The sequence below is a fragment of the Symsagittifera roscoffensis genome, chromosome 10 (genome assembly GCF_963678635.1).
Source record: "Symsagittifera roscoffensis chromosome 10, txSymRosc1.1, whole genome shotgun sequence".
Lineage (NCBI taxonomy): Eukaryota > Metazoa > Xenacoelomorpha > Acoela > Convolutidae > Symsagittifera > Symsagittifera roscoffensis.
The window spans coordinates 18,202,308-18,216,523 of record NC_087071.1 but is presented as its reverse complement, the minus strand read 5'-3'; the positions used below and the strand labels follow the sequence as shown (position 1 = coordinate 18,216,523).

The following is a 14,216-nucleotide window of genomic DNA, read 5'->3' as shown; positions in this document are numbered from 1 at the left end:
AAATTATTAGAGTTTTTGAAAAAAGGGGCCAAATCTCCTTTTTTCAAAGCTGCTAATTTTGTAGAGAAAGATAACAAGACTGCTCGTATCAGGGCAAAGCCCTGAATGTTCCGACTGCCTTTTAAGGTTTATGGAGCAGTAAAAACCTTAGAAAATTAAATGTAATAAAATAAAGATTTTTTTTTCTAAAATTTGAAACTTTTTAAGAAAATCATCCCCCCACGTTAAGTACAAAAGGATAGATTTGGCTCCTTGTAACTAATCAATGAACTTTTTTTCCAACAAATTGGAACGATCTCTAAGATGGGTTAAATATCGCCTTACTCACTAATAGCGCGAAACATATCGCGCGTTAATTGTCCCAAATTGGCCAAAATGGCAATCTTTAAACCCCATAACTTTACAAAAAATGATCACAGGTGAAATATCTTTTCAAATTTAAGCTCAGGAGAACAATACCCTTTGAATGATATAAAAATAATTCCGTCAAAAATTGCTACTTAAAAAGTGAAAAAAAAACCACCAGAGCACAAATATATCGTTACTTTCGTATCGAAAGTCGGAAACGTAAAATGCTTGCCAAATGGGCAATAAACATCATGCCTGCCAAAACTTGAAGCAATTGAGCCAAGTTATAACGTAAATCGTAAGTATTAATGGCTTAAAATCACGTTGACTATAGGGTAAATTTGAAAGAGTCATCTAGATTAAGAAAAGCGGAAGTTTTAACTCAATTAAGATCAACCAAATTACAATATGTTCGATTAAGTTTCCAGAATTTTGCTTTATATCACTTTGTGTTTAAAATAAAAAATGGAATTGTTTTTTTTTCTAAATTTAAATATAATTTTTTTCCTTAAACAGTATTTCTCTTTAAAATAACACTTTTGATGAACTGAACATTTGATTTTCCATTTTAAATGGTTATTAATTTATTATACTCACCGGATGTTTTTAATAATAGATAATAAAAATGGCACTTTTTGACAAATTAGACCAATTTAGAGATCAAGAAAATGTAAATTGATGGTCTGTGTTCTTTTTATAGGTCTAGTTGCAGTTTAAATTATGGATGTAGGTCGGACCATCAATTTCAGAAGTGATCCTTTCGGTAGGAAATATTAAGAAATTAAATGAATTCATTAAATTCAAGAGGCAAATGGCATCCCCAAAATCCATGACTGACGGTTGTTCATCAAAACGAAGTATAAATATTCCGAAGCAACTAACATCGACATATTTTTCAATTTGAAATGATCTTTTCAAAACTTTCTGCCAAAAACCATCATAATCAAAAAAAATGTCAAAGACAATAGTAAAATTGAGGCATTAAATTAGCTTCAGCAAAAAGGGTGAAACCTTACAAAAACATCTGAATGGCAATGAATGTTCGATTATCAGTTTTCAGAATCAGTGATATTTATAGAATGCCAAATCTTCCAATTTGAAAAATTTTAATATTTTTGTCTCAACCCAACCAAACTCAAAGACGAAAGTGTTACGAAAAGTAATCAAGAAAATCATCAAGAAAACGTCTGCACTTTAAGAAATCATCAATCTTAATATTCCCAAAATTAAATTTGTTGTCAAGGTTTTATTCGGCTAAACTCACTGAAACGATTTTTTGAAATTTTTTCACGTGAAAAGAAAAATAGGAAAGGGTGTTGAATTTAAGCTCATTAGCGAGGAAATTAGTGCCAGATTTATCTTTTATTGGGTTTCACATATACTTACAGGAAGATTTTCTTTTTAAGTAGATTCAATTAGTCAATTCAAGTTTCAATGGTTGCATTTCACATTGTTAAGCGATCTCGCGCGTTTGAAGTTTTTGACAGATTACTTCATTGCGAAAAAATTAGAAAAATCAACTTGACCTGACGTTTTGAATCACGTTTTTCTCTGCATTTTTAAAATTTCAAGTCTTTGGCAGTTTTCAAGTATCTTAATTATAACTCTTTATTAAATCATCACTTTTTTACCTTGTTTCTTTGGTTTTTTCATGTTCTTTGCATTTTTTCTAGCAAATATTCTTGAAAAAAATTCCTCGAAGCTCAAAATATCAAAAAAAATGAATTTTCCTGATTAGGATAATTTTAAATGGGTCTTATTAAGCTCTTAAGAATGATATTTAATAACCTTTGAATGTTTCACAAAATTATCCTTTGTTTTTCTTAATGAAATTCGATGATGGGGTTGCCTTTCAATTAGACTCTATTTTGAGAACGATTATCTTTCACGACCAGTACATCAATCACTTAGTATTGTAAGTTTGTCATAATTTAGCATCATGAAAAACTAATTTCATTTCAAAGCAATGGATTTCTCCCTGGCATTTTTTCAATTTTAGAATATAAGGAAATTTGTTTAAATTTGATTGATGATAAAGCACAAAAGCGAGTTGTTTGGCCTATATTTCGAGTTTATCGACCAAAAATAGTAATGTTTTCACCCTGTCAACCCAATCTGGCAAATATTTTTGACCAATTTGACTGAAGCAACAAGGTTTTCCACTGCGCGTTAGGTAAATGCATGCTAACTTTGATCGACTCGACCGAAAGTTGTTGCAAAAACCGTTATTATTAAGTTTCAATGTTTAGTGAATAGATTAACTTGGAAGCGACGTATAACTAAAACTACCCGGGTAAAGGTGCTTGATTTATGTTTCGACTTTGAAAGTCGAGCAGTTGCAGTTCTGCGACTGAAATTCTGCGGTCGAGAAGCAATTTTAAGTCGAGCACAAAGTCGAAAAAAAACGACTTTGCCGAGAGAGTCGATAAATATCAAATTTGGGACGAAAAAGTCAAAACATAGGTCGAGCACAGTCGAAACATACCTGCTTTTGGTCGAGAAGGCCAAAAAATAAGACAAGTACCACCCAATTTTTTTTCTATGTTTCAATTTTATAATTTCATGATTTAAATTAATTTTAAATTAGAAAAACGAGCAAAAAATTGCTCAAAAAAGAACTCCGTTAGAAAATTGCAACCCAAAACAACCAATTGGGAAGATGTTTTAGAAAAAAAAATGTTAAAGTGTTGATATCTAAGGGCTCCTGCTGCTAAAAAAAAGAGTTTTTTTTTGAAAAACTCTCAAATATCAGTTTTCACATCAACAATTTCAGTCCAGATTTGTCAGGAAAGTAAAGCAAATTTGGAAGAGTGGGAGTTTATAACATTACCATCTGCAGTTACGTTGACAATACTTTGTGGTTTGACTTTTTTGTTATTTGATTCTTTTTGTTCAAATTTTTTTGTAAATGGTCATTTTCATAGATTAGTTTTTTATTTACTTTGCTGGATTTTAAATATTTTGAAGACTTAAATTTCATTCTGGCACGTTTCTTCAATGATTTTCAGGCTTTTTTCTTGCTGACGACAAATACTAGAACTTTTGCGTGCCTTCATACGTGTGTTTTGCGCGCATTTTTTGTAGAGATCATAACGTAAAATTGTTGTATGAACAAAACTAGTTAAAAAACTGCAGCGTGGGTTCAATCGGCGTGAAATTACATGCACGGTCGCAAGTAGGGGTAGTTTGAAAACATGTTTTAAAGTGAGAAAACAACTGTTTCAGCATGTGAAACGCAAGTGAACAAAATCCTGAATATATAAGTTTTTCGTTGACTAAAGCAATTTCGCAACTATTTTTTCACACACTCGGGAAATTAATTTACAAACCTTGCGCCTGGCGGCAATCTGAATGTGAACTTATTTTTCCCTCGTGGGTCGAAAAACGGTTGCAAAACTAATACATCAATCGTTAAGATACGAGCAGCGAACTTCACTTCAAGGATGTAGACTTGAAAACAGATAAGTAAAGTTGCAATTTCAGTGCAACCCTATGCTGCAACAACTATGAATGAATTGCATTTTAGTTTTAGCTAACTCCTGTCAAGGTAGAGGTCATCAAGGTGTTATAACAGTCTTTGGACGATCGACTTGAGCTCAAGAAATATACAATAAATAACTAACCCTTCTGTCCTCTCAATTTGCATGGGGCGGGAAAATAAAAAGATGTAAAAAAATATTCATTTTCAAAATCTGTAAGATTTGAGAAGTGATTCAGAAAAAGTTTTGCATCACAGTTTTGCAGCCCATCAACAAGTTTTGAACATGCAAACATACCAAAAGTTGACCCCTCTACGCCTAAAAAGCTAGACAAAATCTTGACTTTTGGAAGTTTCTTTAACTTTTATACTAAAACATTTCAAACTGCTACGAAAACATTTTAACTAACGTTCTGCAAAAAAATTTCTTTAGAAAATTAAATGACCTTTAGCATTTGGAGACCCTGTACAATATTTTGAGGTATTTGAACTCCAAAGGTTGACCAAAACTCACTAACTTAGAATCAGTATCTTAGGGGGTTTTCCCGAGTGTGGTACCGCAACTGCTACTGCCATTGCAGTAACTATGCAGTCCTCATATATATTGGCCTTGATAGTGCTACTTACATCTGCCACTGCTATCGCAGTAATCAGATAGTCATCACATATTGACCTTGATAGTGCTATACATATTGTTATCTATAAATTATATAATTCTATTATAAAAACCAAGGTCAAAGAATACGTGACCTTTTAGAAATCCAAGAGAGTCAATCTCTCAGGCCTGTGGCTAAGAACACAGTCAGTAACAAACTAACAACAGAAAAGAAACGGTTTCATTATGGTTAATTAAACTCTTTCGAAACCACTTCAGTTTTCACTATAAAACCTCAGAGGTATTGTTAGTTACCACATGGCGCAGCCAGCAGGATCCGGTTTCACTGCTCAGGATAATAGGACTGATCTAGGAATCCCAGTATTTTGGGCATCCGCAAATTCAGACCCACCTTGGAGTTTTGAATCGTGGCTTGACCAGTTCCTATTAGCTGTTACAGTTAAAGAGAATGTGGATCCAGAAATAATGTTACAAGAACCTAAACCGGTATTAGAAGAACCTTTACCAACTCCTGAAACACCAGCACAAAACGAGGATGAGATTGCGACAACAGAAAGAGAAGCTCGGAACAGATTGGCTCGAGATAGAGTGGTTCAAGAAAATGAAGAACGGACACTAAGAGGACCTAGAGTGGGACACAATGTATTCTATCACGAAGTGGGCAAACGGCTAACATCGAGATTATTCCTCGCTTTAGGAGCAGAAGGGAAGAAAAAATTTATACAAAAGAACCCTCACACAGAAATATCCAAACTAGGGTTTCGCGATATAATTCGATTAGCAAAACTCTCATTTGAGAAAACGAAATGTATTACCTATGAGAGATACAAACTGTTCACACGATCCCACGAATCAAATGAAACGTTGGAATCTTTTCATGCCGCACTGACTGCACAAGCAGCAAAGGCTGAATTGGGAGCGTTGGAAGAAGAATTGGTACGAGATTTATTCATCTCAAGAATGAAAAATGCTGTCCTCCAAGACACATTGACTTTCGAAACATTCTCTCCAGAAGAAGTGTTAAAACGTGCACTAAAGTTTGAATATAGCAAACAAACAACTCAAGCATTCCAAAAATCTTCAAACACAAACAGCTCAGGACTGTTTACAACTCCACAGATGAAGATTAAACAAGAACCAATTATGGCAATCGGAAACAAAGGGTATAACCCTAGACGTCAAAATCAAAACAGAAGAAAACAGTACGAAAATAAACCTCTAAAAGGTAAAGGAGATCAAAAACAATGTACGAGATGCGGTAGAGCATTTGTAGAGAATCATTTAAAAAATTGTCCGGCAATGGGCAAAACATGTAAAAATTGTAACAAACCTAATCACTTCGCTAAAATGTGTAGGTCTCAACAAATTAACGAAATTGCAAATGAAGATTCGAGCTCGGGGGAAGAGTGCAATATTATACAAACATTCGATTCATGTGATGATTTTGAAATCATGTCAGTAGAGGAAGAGTGCACTTCCATCATGGACATAGAAAAGTACATCACAAAAAGGATTTCGGAAAATGCGTACAATAACGAAAGAGGTCAGAATAGAGCATTGACGGAGAAGTCGTGTAAAATTGAAAAGATCGAAATTCGCAGAAATCCCAAATCGCATCAAATTAAAGCACTTAAAGCTTTGGTTAAGATTGATAGTCATATTTTGAATATGACTATAGATACTGGCAGTCCAGTATCACTCCTGAATTGGGCAACAACGAAACAGATTCTGGAAGGACCTTCGAATTCAAAATTTATTCCGGCAGAAAAGCTGAACCTGTCCGCGCAGTTTGTGGATTATAATAAACGACCTATTCTAATATTAGGAGCGTTAAAAGCCAATCTACGTTCGGCAGGTTGGGAAGTGTTGGGAGCGATGTTACTGGTCACAGAGAGACGTATGCGGTGCATATTAGGTTTAGATCTTCAGAGTAAACTAGGAATTCAAACCACGCAAAAATCGGCTCCAACACGAAGGTCCAGGTTTGATGTGTTACTGTGCGAACAGTCAGATAGTTGGAAGATTTACTTTTATAAGAAGTTCAAAGATCTATTCGATAGACAAGGGGAATCAAAAAATCACATGGTGAGTACAAAATTTAAATATCCTCTGTGCCCTATTCAAGAGAAAGGTAGGAGAATTCCTATTCACATTCAGGATAAAGTTCAAACAGAACTAGACAAGCTGCTCACAGAGGGACACATTGCGAAATTAGACAAATGCACAAGCGATTGTTTTATTGCCCCAATTGTTATCACAGTAAAAAAAGACGATTCTATTAAATTAGCCTTGGACGCCAAACCCATTAATAGACAGTTGTACAAAAATAAATACCAGATGCCTAATGTGGACGAACTGATTGATGGGGTTAGCCAGATCATCACATCAGCATCAGAAGGCTCTCTCTTTTTCACCGTGTTAGACCTGAAATATGCTTATAGCCAGATAAAACTAACTGCTGAAACAGCAAAACAATGCAATTTCAATATAATAGGGGGTAATGCAACGGGTACGTACAGATTTCTGACAGGTTTCTACGGGTTGGCAGATATGCCAGCCGAATTCCAGAAAGCGATGGATAGAACACTAAACCACGCAAAGAATACCTTTTGTTTCTTGGATGATATTCTAATTGTTTCAAAGGGGGAAGCTAAAGAGCACGAGAAATTAGTACACAATGTGTTGCAAAAGTTGGACGACGAAAATCTCGCATTAAAAATTTCGAAATGCGAATTCCTGCAGCCCGCAGTGAACTGGTTAGGTCATAATTTGTCAATACAGGGTATAATTCCAAAAGTTACTAAAACGGAGGCAATTGCAAACCTTCAACCCCCCAAATCATTAAAGCAACTCAGATCGTTCATGGGTAGCATCAACCACTTAGCGAAATTTATCCCAAATGCGGCTAGTTTAACTGAAAAACTTAGACCACTACTGAAAGAAGAAAATGAAAAAAAGAAGATGAAAAATGTCCGGTTACCAGTTAAAAAATTTGAGTGGAACGATCAACACTCAGTAATTTTTGAGGACATAAAAAGGGCAGTTGCTAATATAGCCTTGTTAAACTATTACGATCCAGCAAAGCAATCTAGAGTAAAATGCGATGCAAGTCATAGTGGGCTCGGAGCTACTTTAGAACAATGGTCTCATCAGAGCGATTGGATACCGATCGCATTCGCTTCCCGGTATTTAAATGCTCAAGAAAAAAAATATTCCACCAATGAACTTGAGCTATTAGCAGTAGTTTGGGCGGTAGATCGTTTCAAACATTATCTACTAGGGAGAGAATTTGTCATAGCAACTGACCACAAGGCATTGACATCAGCTTTGGGAGAACATAGATAAAATAAAACGTATCAATCTCGTTTGACTAGGTGGGTTGACCGATTATTGCCCTTCCAATTTAAAATTACTCATATTCCCGGAAGGGATATGGGTATCGTTGACTACTTGTCAAGAGAACCTAATGGAGAACCGTGGCCAGAATCGGAACTGGATGAGAGATTCGTAGTAACGTCTATAGAAAGTTTCCATAAAGCACTCGACTGTTTAAACAGTCGGTCTAGTGAAACAAACCAAAGTAGCACTATGAACATTCCAGAACATTCTAGAACATCAAGAGAAATTAACTACTGTAAAGACAGCTCATCACGCGGTTGCTATGACAACCAGTTTGTTCAAAACCGGACAAAGCTCGACCGGAACGAGAACGGTCAAAACTCAAGTTTTCAAACAGTTGAGAAGCACAAAAACACATTGGACAGAATAGCTCGTGAGAAACAGTTGGTCGATATTTCAAAACTCAAAAATAAATTAAACTCCAAACAATTAGAACCTAAGGAAACGGCGTCATCGAAAAAAATGGAAAGAAGTGAAACAGGAAAATCAAAGAAGATGAAAAATAAACAGAACGGAAATCAGAGGGAGGACGATCAACTAACGGAACAAGTAACAGAAACCACCTTCTCTCGAACACGGATGGTGAAGAGAGGTGCTGCATGCAGTCGACAGGAGTCAGACGATTCTGATTCAGATATACCGCAAGTTGAGTGGAGACCAGTGAGAAAGACGATAAAGCCTAGAGGACTTAAAGAAATACAATCTGGAAAGGCGTCTGGAACTAGTGGAACAACCCTGATGTCATTTTGGGACCTCATAGGGGCAGAAAGACCAGACAATCCAAAAAGTCTACTTGAATTAGAGGCACAGACAAGTCTACTTGAATTAGAGGCACAGACAGCCTTGGCAGATTGTAATCGAGGTGACCAGTAATCACAATTGAATACCCAAAGTGAAATCCCCCAAATTATTGAAGTGGACTTAACAGCCGAGAGCCCTTCGGAAAGCCCAGAAGTCAGCTTAATTAAAAAGGAAAAGACATGTCACGCTTCCAGGAAAGGCATACCAGATCAAAATAACGTGCGTACTGATATCAGTCTGGACAACCTAAACAAACTATTTGATAGAAGCCTATTAGCGGAGCTGATATCAGAAGACGCCTGGATGGACAGGCTGCGGCGGGTCATTGAGAGGAACGATCGACACAGCTTCGAGCTGATGGGTCCATATACCAACCCTCTCTGGCACCAACTCTCAGTTGTGGACGACTGCATCCTGGTTGACAACAGATTAGCTGTCCCGGAACAATTGCGTTTGGCAGTCCTAAAGAGAATTCACCGCGGTCACCCAGGCCAGGAAGCGATGCTAGATGTGTCAAGGTACCTGTGGTGGCCGCACATGCACAAGGATATCGTCAACCTTGCAGAGGAATGCAGAAGTTGCACCCGCTATGGTAAGAATGCAAAATACATCATACCAAAAAATGCTACGAAGCCTCTGCCGCTGCTCACGCAGCCAGGTCAAGAAATTCAATTAGACTATGCTGGCCCGCTTGAAGATTTCAAAGGAAAAAAGATTTATCTGTTGGTAGCAATAGATAGGTATTCTAAATTTCCTTCAGTAAAAATCACTAAATCAACAGGGGGAAAGTCGTCAATAAAATTTCTTCGCTCATATATTGATATACATGGAATACCTGAATCAATTAGAACGGATCAATTTTCCGGGTTCAAGGGCAAAGCAATGAAAAAATTTTGCTCCGACAATAACATTGAACAAAAATTTTGTCCAGTTGGCGACCATCGCGGATGCGGCTTAGTAGAACGCACTATACAAACCATCAAGAGAAGGTTGGGAGTAATGTTACTCGATGAAAATGTAACGTCGATAAAATTGTGCTTGAGTACGATAATTCGCGACCTTCGTTGGATAAAACAGAAGACAATTCAAATGTCGCCATTTGAAGCGCACTTTGGGCGATTGCCAAAAACAGAATTTAAAATTCTCAGTGATAGGTTCTTACAAAACTCTGATCGTTTAGATAAGGAACATCTGGAGCGCTCCGCCTTGACGGCTTCGCAACTCAAAAAGAGAATCGACCAATCTCGTGACAACTTAAAGATTGTCCGGAAGGGACAAAACAGCCGAGATGTGAGTCCATTATTCAAAGAGCAAGTCGTCTCGGCAAAGGACCGAGAAAGAGCGCGGGCCCTAAAAGAGCTTCTGGAGGCCAATGCAAGATGGAACCAGACTCGACGTGATACTTCGGCAAACGACCTAAAGCGTACTGTGGATGAGACGAGTACCATTAATCCCGAGCTACGAAAAGAAATGCTATACTCGTGGGAGCGGGGGTTCGTTGAAGATAAACCGGAGGCCATTTCTCAGCAACGTCAGTCGTCACCAATCCTGATACGAAAAGACGAGGGGAGGAAGAGCGGTAAGGCCCTCACGAAACCTCTAAAGGGAAGGGTCGTGGCCGAAACGCCTTCCACAATTAAGACGGCTGCAGGGTCCATTTACCGGAAAAGCGATATTGCAAAGGTTAAGGTTGCGGTGCATGATAAGGAGAAAAACAACAATAGACGATCCCCATCGGGAGAAGAGCCTAAGAAAAAACAACAGAGGCAATCGAGGCGACAATCAGACGAACAAGATGAGGCTGAATTGAGTCAGTCGGATGAAGACTTATTGCTAGAGCAGCCAGGTGCAGCGAAGGAAAAATTTCAGGATAGCCCAACGGTGATCACTTCAAAAGACACCCTACAAGGCGGTGGACTGAATTTGGCGGTACGAAGAGCGAAGCCAAACTTGGCTGGACCATTCTCGAAATCAAATAAGGCTAAAGTGAGCCCAATCTCGACGAAAGACGCACAACAAGTCATATTACAGAATAAAAGTGCTGCGTCAGCAGCAGAAGTAATCGAACCGAAGGCGCCAGACCACGCATGTTCGTCGAACACTATCAAGAACAAGAAAGAAATTACACGCACTACATCTCCTGAAACAATCCTCGACACTTTCAATAGTAAGGATTTATCGGCGAATGACTGGAATCGATTAGCGGATCAAGTACTTGAACGAGGAGTTCAGCGCGCGGCGGCAGAGATACTGCATTCGAGAGAGGATGCGAGAGACGACGAGGAATTGATGAATCCTCCGGGGTTTTCTGACGAATCCGAACTTGAGGAAACATCAGTACGGAAAAGCGGGAGATCGAAAAAGGGACCATCCAGATACGGAAACCCGATTAAGCATTCAGTGAAATCAATCTCGTTCCAGAATAACTTATTGGACTTGAACCAAGCCGCGCTCGAAGCATATAGAATCAAGCTTGCAAATTTTAAACCTGGTGCTTCTAATTCGGTGGAGACAAAATTTGGTCTGCTGGAAAAACATCTATTTAGGAGAAAGTTTGGCAGCGAAGCTCTAGACATAACCCGTTCATGGAACGCCGAGTGGAGAATCCCGTTACAGTTGGAAGAGGAACATGAAGAGAGAGATGGAAAATGAGTTATCTAATACACAAAGCCAAAACTTCTTAAACTGAGTTCTAAAACTCCTATTCATTATTATTTAAAATTTTAATAACATAGTATAAAAATTTTCTTGATCGAGGGGGTATGTGGTACCGCAACTGCTACTGCCATTGCAGTAACTATGCAGTCCTCATATATATTGGCCTTGATAGTGCTACTTACATCTGCCACTGCTATCGCAGTAATCAGATAGTCATCACATATTGACCTTGATAGTGCTATACATATTGTTATCTATAAATTATATAATTCTATTATAAAAACCAAGGTCAAAGAATACGTGACCTTTTAGAAATCCAAGAGAGTCAATCTCTCAGGCCTGTGGCTAAGAACACAGTCAGTAACAAACTAACAACAGAAAAGAAACGGTTTCATTATGGTTAATTAAACTCTTTCGAAACCACTTCAGTTTTCACTATAAAACCTCAGAGGTATTGTTAGTTACCACACCGAGATAGCGGGTTTTCCCAAGGTATCTTATGAGATTTTATGAACGAGGGAAGTTCTCTGTACGAGGTATGAAGATCCAAAGAAAACACCTTTCGATATGGTAATCTCTTTTGCCGGTTCTGCGATTTCTTCGTCATAGCTATTCTCGTGACTTCGGTATCCGTCTGTTTTTCGGTTTCTCGGATTTGTTCGGATCCTTTCTTTTAATACAGGACATTTAAAGCGGTTGTTTTGCTCCGACAGATAGTTCTTTGCTATGTTTAATTTTTGATGAGCCTGATAACTCGTTTTGGTAAGTTTTGTCTGGGATGCTCGTTGCTTTAGCCCTGGTTTACTAGCTGAGCTTTCATATTTTTTCATCTTTATCGGATCTAAATGCAAAAACGCTCCGTCTTATAAAATACCCTCTCTGTCGTTTGAAAAGTATGATGAACTATTTTTCCAATAGGTGTGTTTAAGTTTTTAAACTTCCTCGGATCCTTAGAAACGGCTACCTTGTCTCCTGATAGGCTACTTTTTCTTTCTCTGATACATTTTTCTTCAGTTTTTTTCAGCCATAGTGGTGCAATTGAGTTCGCAAACTCCGCCTCTGCGAGATCGTGGTTCATATCTTGAGGGACTACTCTTGTTGCTCTTGTTGACTCCGGGTTGCTCCATGTCGTCTCTCAACCGTTTCTCCCTTTGCTCTGCCTCTCGTGTCATTCGAGACAAGTTTCTGGGCAAATAATCATCCATTGTCTCTTTCAGTGCTTTTCGCTTTGATTGGCCTCCTGTTTTTTTGCGAAGTATCTCCTCTCGCAAGCATCCTCTTTCGATGTGAACTGCTCTCTCTAGTTCACTCATTCTGTTGGAAATCTGCTCTCATTGCTCATCCATCTTATCCATGATTCTAGTCAGGGCTATTTTCTACCGATACACCGTCGTCGACCAATGAGAAGTTATTTGGGCGGGATCTTGGTTCCTCTTCTTGTATGGGCGCTTAACGCTCGTGAAATCATTATTTTACTTGTTTCGTTCGAAATAGTTCGAATTTCTCCTTTCGATCCCCTCTAAGATATGTCAGTACATGCATTTTCAATAATCACCACCGTTCTTTCCACCATATTCCTCGCCGTACAATTTTTTATTGGTGTTTTATTTAGATCATTTTCGTCGTAAATGCACAAGCTTTGTTTTTCGTCTGAAAAAAAACGGATGCTTCACTCATTTGCAATATCCGCAAATGAGTGTACATAAGTTGCTCTATCTGCCTGCATAACTTATATAAATTTTGAGGCTTACTACATGAGCAGATTGGGCGGATGTCCAATGTGAGAAAACACCAACGGCCACTATTTTTTCCGTAGTTTTTCCGGCTGCTACAAAGTTTAGCGGTCCACAGAAGACCAGTTGGACTACCTCATTTGGCTACCATGGCTCACTCATTTACTCGTTTTCCTGGGAAGCGCTTGCAACACTTGGTTGTCGCGGAGATAATTCGATGCATCATAAGGCACTATACAATTTTCTCGACCTCAAAAAATTGCCCCGCTAGGTGTGGTTGTGATGGAGCCGGTTCATAATTGAAAGGGGATCGCTCAAAAACAAATTATCTTGGCAGCGAAGACGTTGCAGTGGTGTGCGAAAGACTGGCCCAGAAACGTTACAATTTTTCTGGCCTTCGGATCCCTTCCGATAATGAGGGCTCTAAATTCCTTTAAGATTGGGTCTTTTTTCTAAATTGGCCTCCACAGCCTTGAGTTTAAATAAGTCAGAGTAGCCAAGTTTTGGCACCATGCCACGGCCAACAGTCAATCTGTCTTACTGAATAGAGCCAATTCTTGTTTTTAAAATTGGGTAAGAAGGACAGGAAATTGATGACGTAATGATAAGATGGTGTTCGTTTTTTCGTTGTTCTATGTTTTGGGACAGTTAATTCAGTGCAAAATAGTTTGATATTGGAATTGGAACTAAGTGTGCTCGCATTTTCATTGATAACTACGTTAGGGTTTTTATTGCTTGATTGAGTACTAGTTTTTACAATTGTTTTTTCACTTTCCGTTTTACGTTAGACATTTTGATATGGTTGAACACAACAACCTGCGAGCAAAACCGAGCAAAGTTTGAATTTAGGATGGTCAGACTTGGTTAAATTGTTGCGTATGCGAATATCTCACTTGGCTGAACGCGAATTGCAAGACCACTGCCTCTGGCCGCACTATTGAGCACTGACAGTATTTGCATGATCATCGATTCGCGCATTTTGACTGATCGCGATTTTGTTGCTTGATCTTTTGCCGCCAACCGTCAATTTGCTGAAAGTTTGTCAGACATTTCCAGTCTTGAAGTTTTTCTTTTTCTGAAAACTCCTTCGCCATTATTGCAATGCTTTTCAATCATTTAATTTCTGGCAACTGTGAACGTTGAGTCGTAGTGACTCATGGGGGTGTGCTTGCGATAAATAAAC

At 38.3% G+C, this 14,216-nt stretch overlaps 1 protein-coding gene across 2 annotated transcripts in view; it reads left to right on the top strand.

Moving 5' to 3' along the window:
* Positions 1-14,216, top strand: part of LOC134855341 (MBT domain-containing protein 1-like) — a 144,065-nt gene that overhangs the window by 58,604 nt on the left and 71,245 nt on the right. The window lies entirely within an intron of this gene.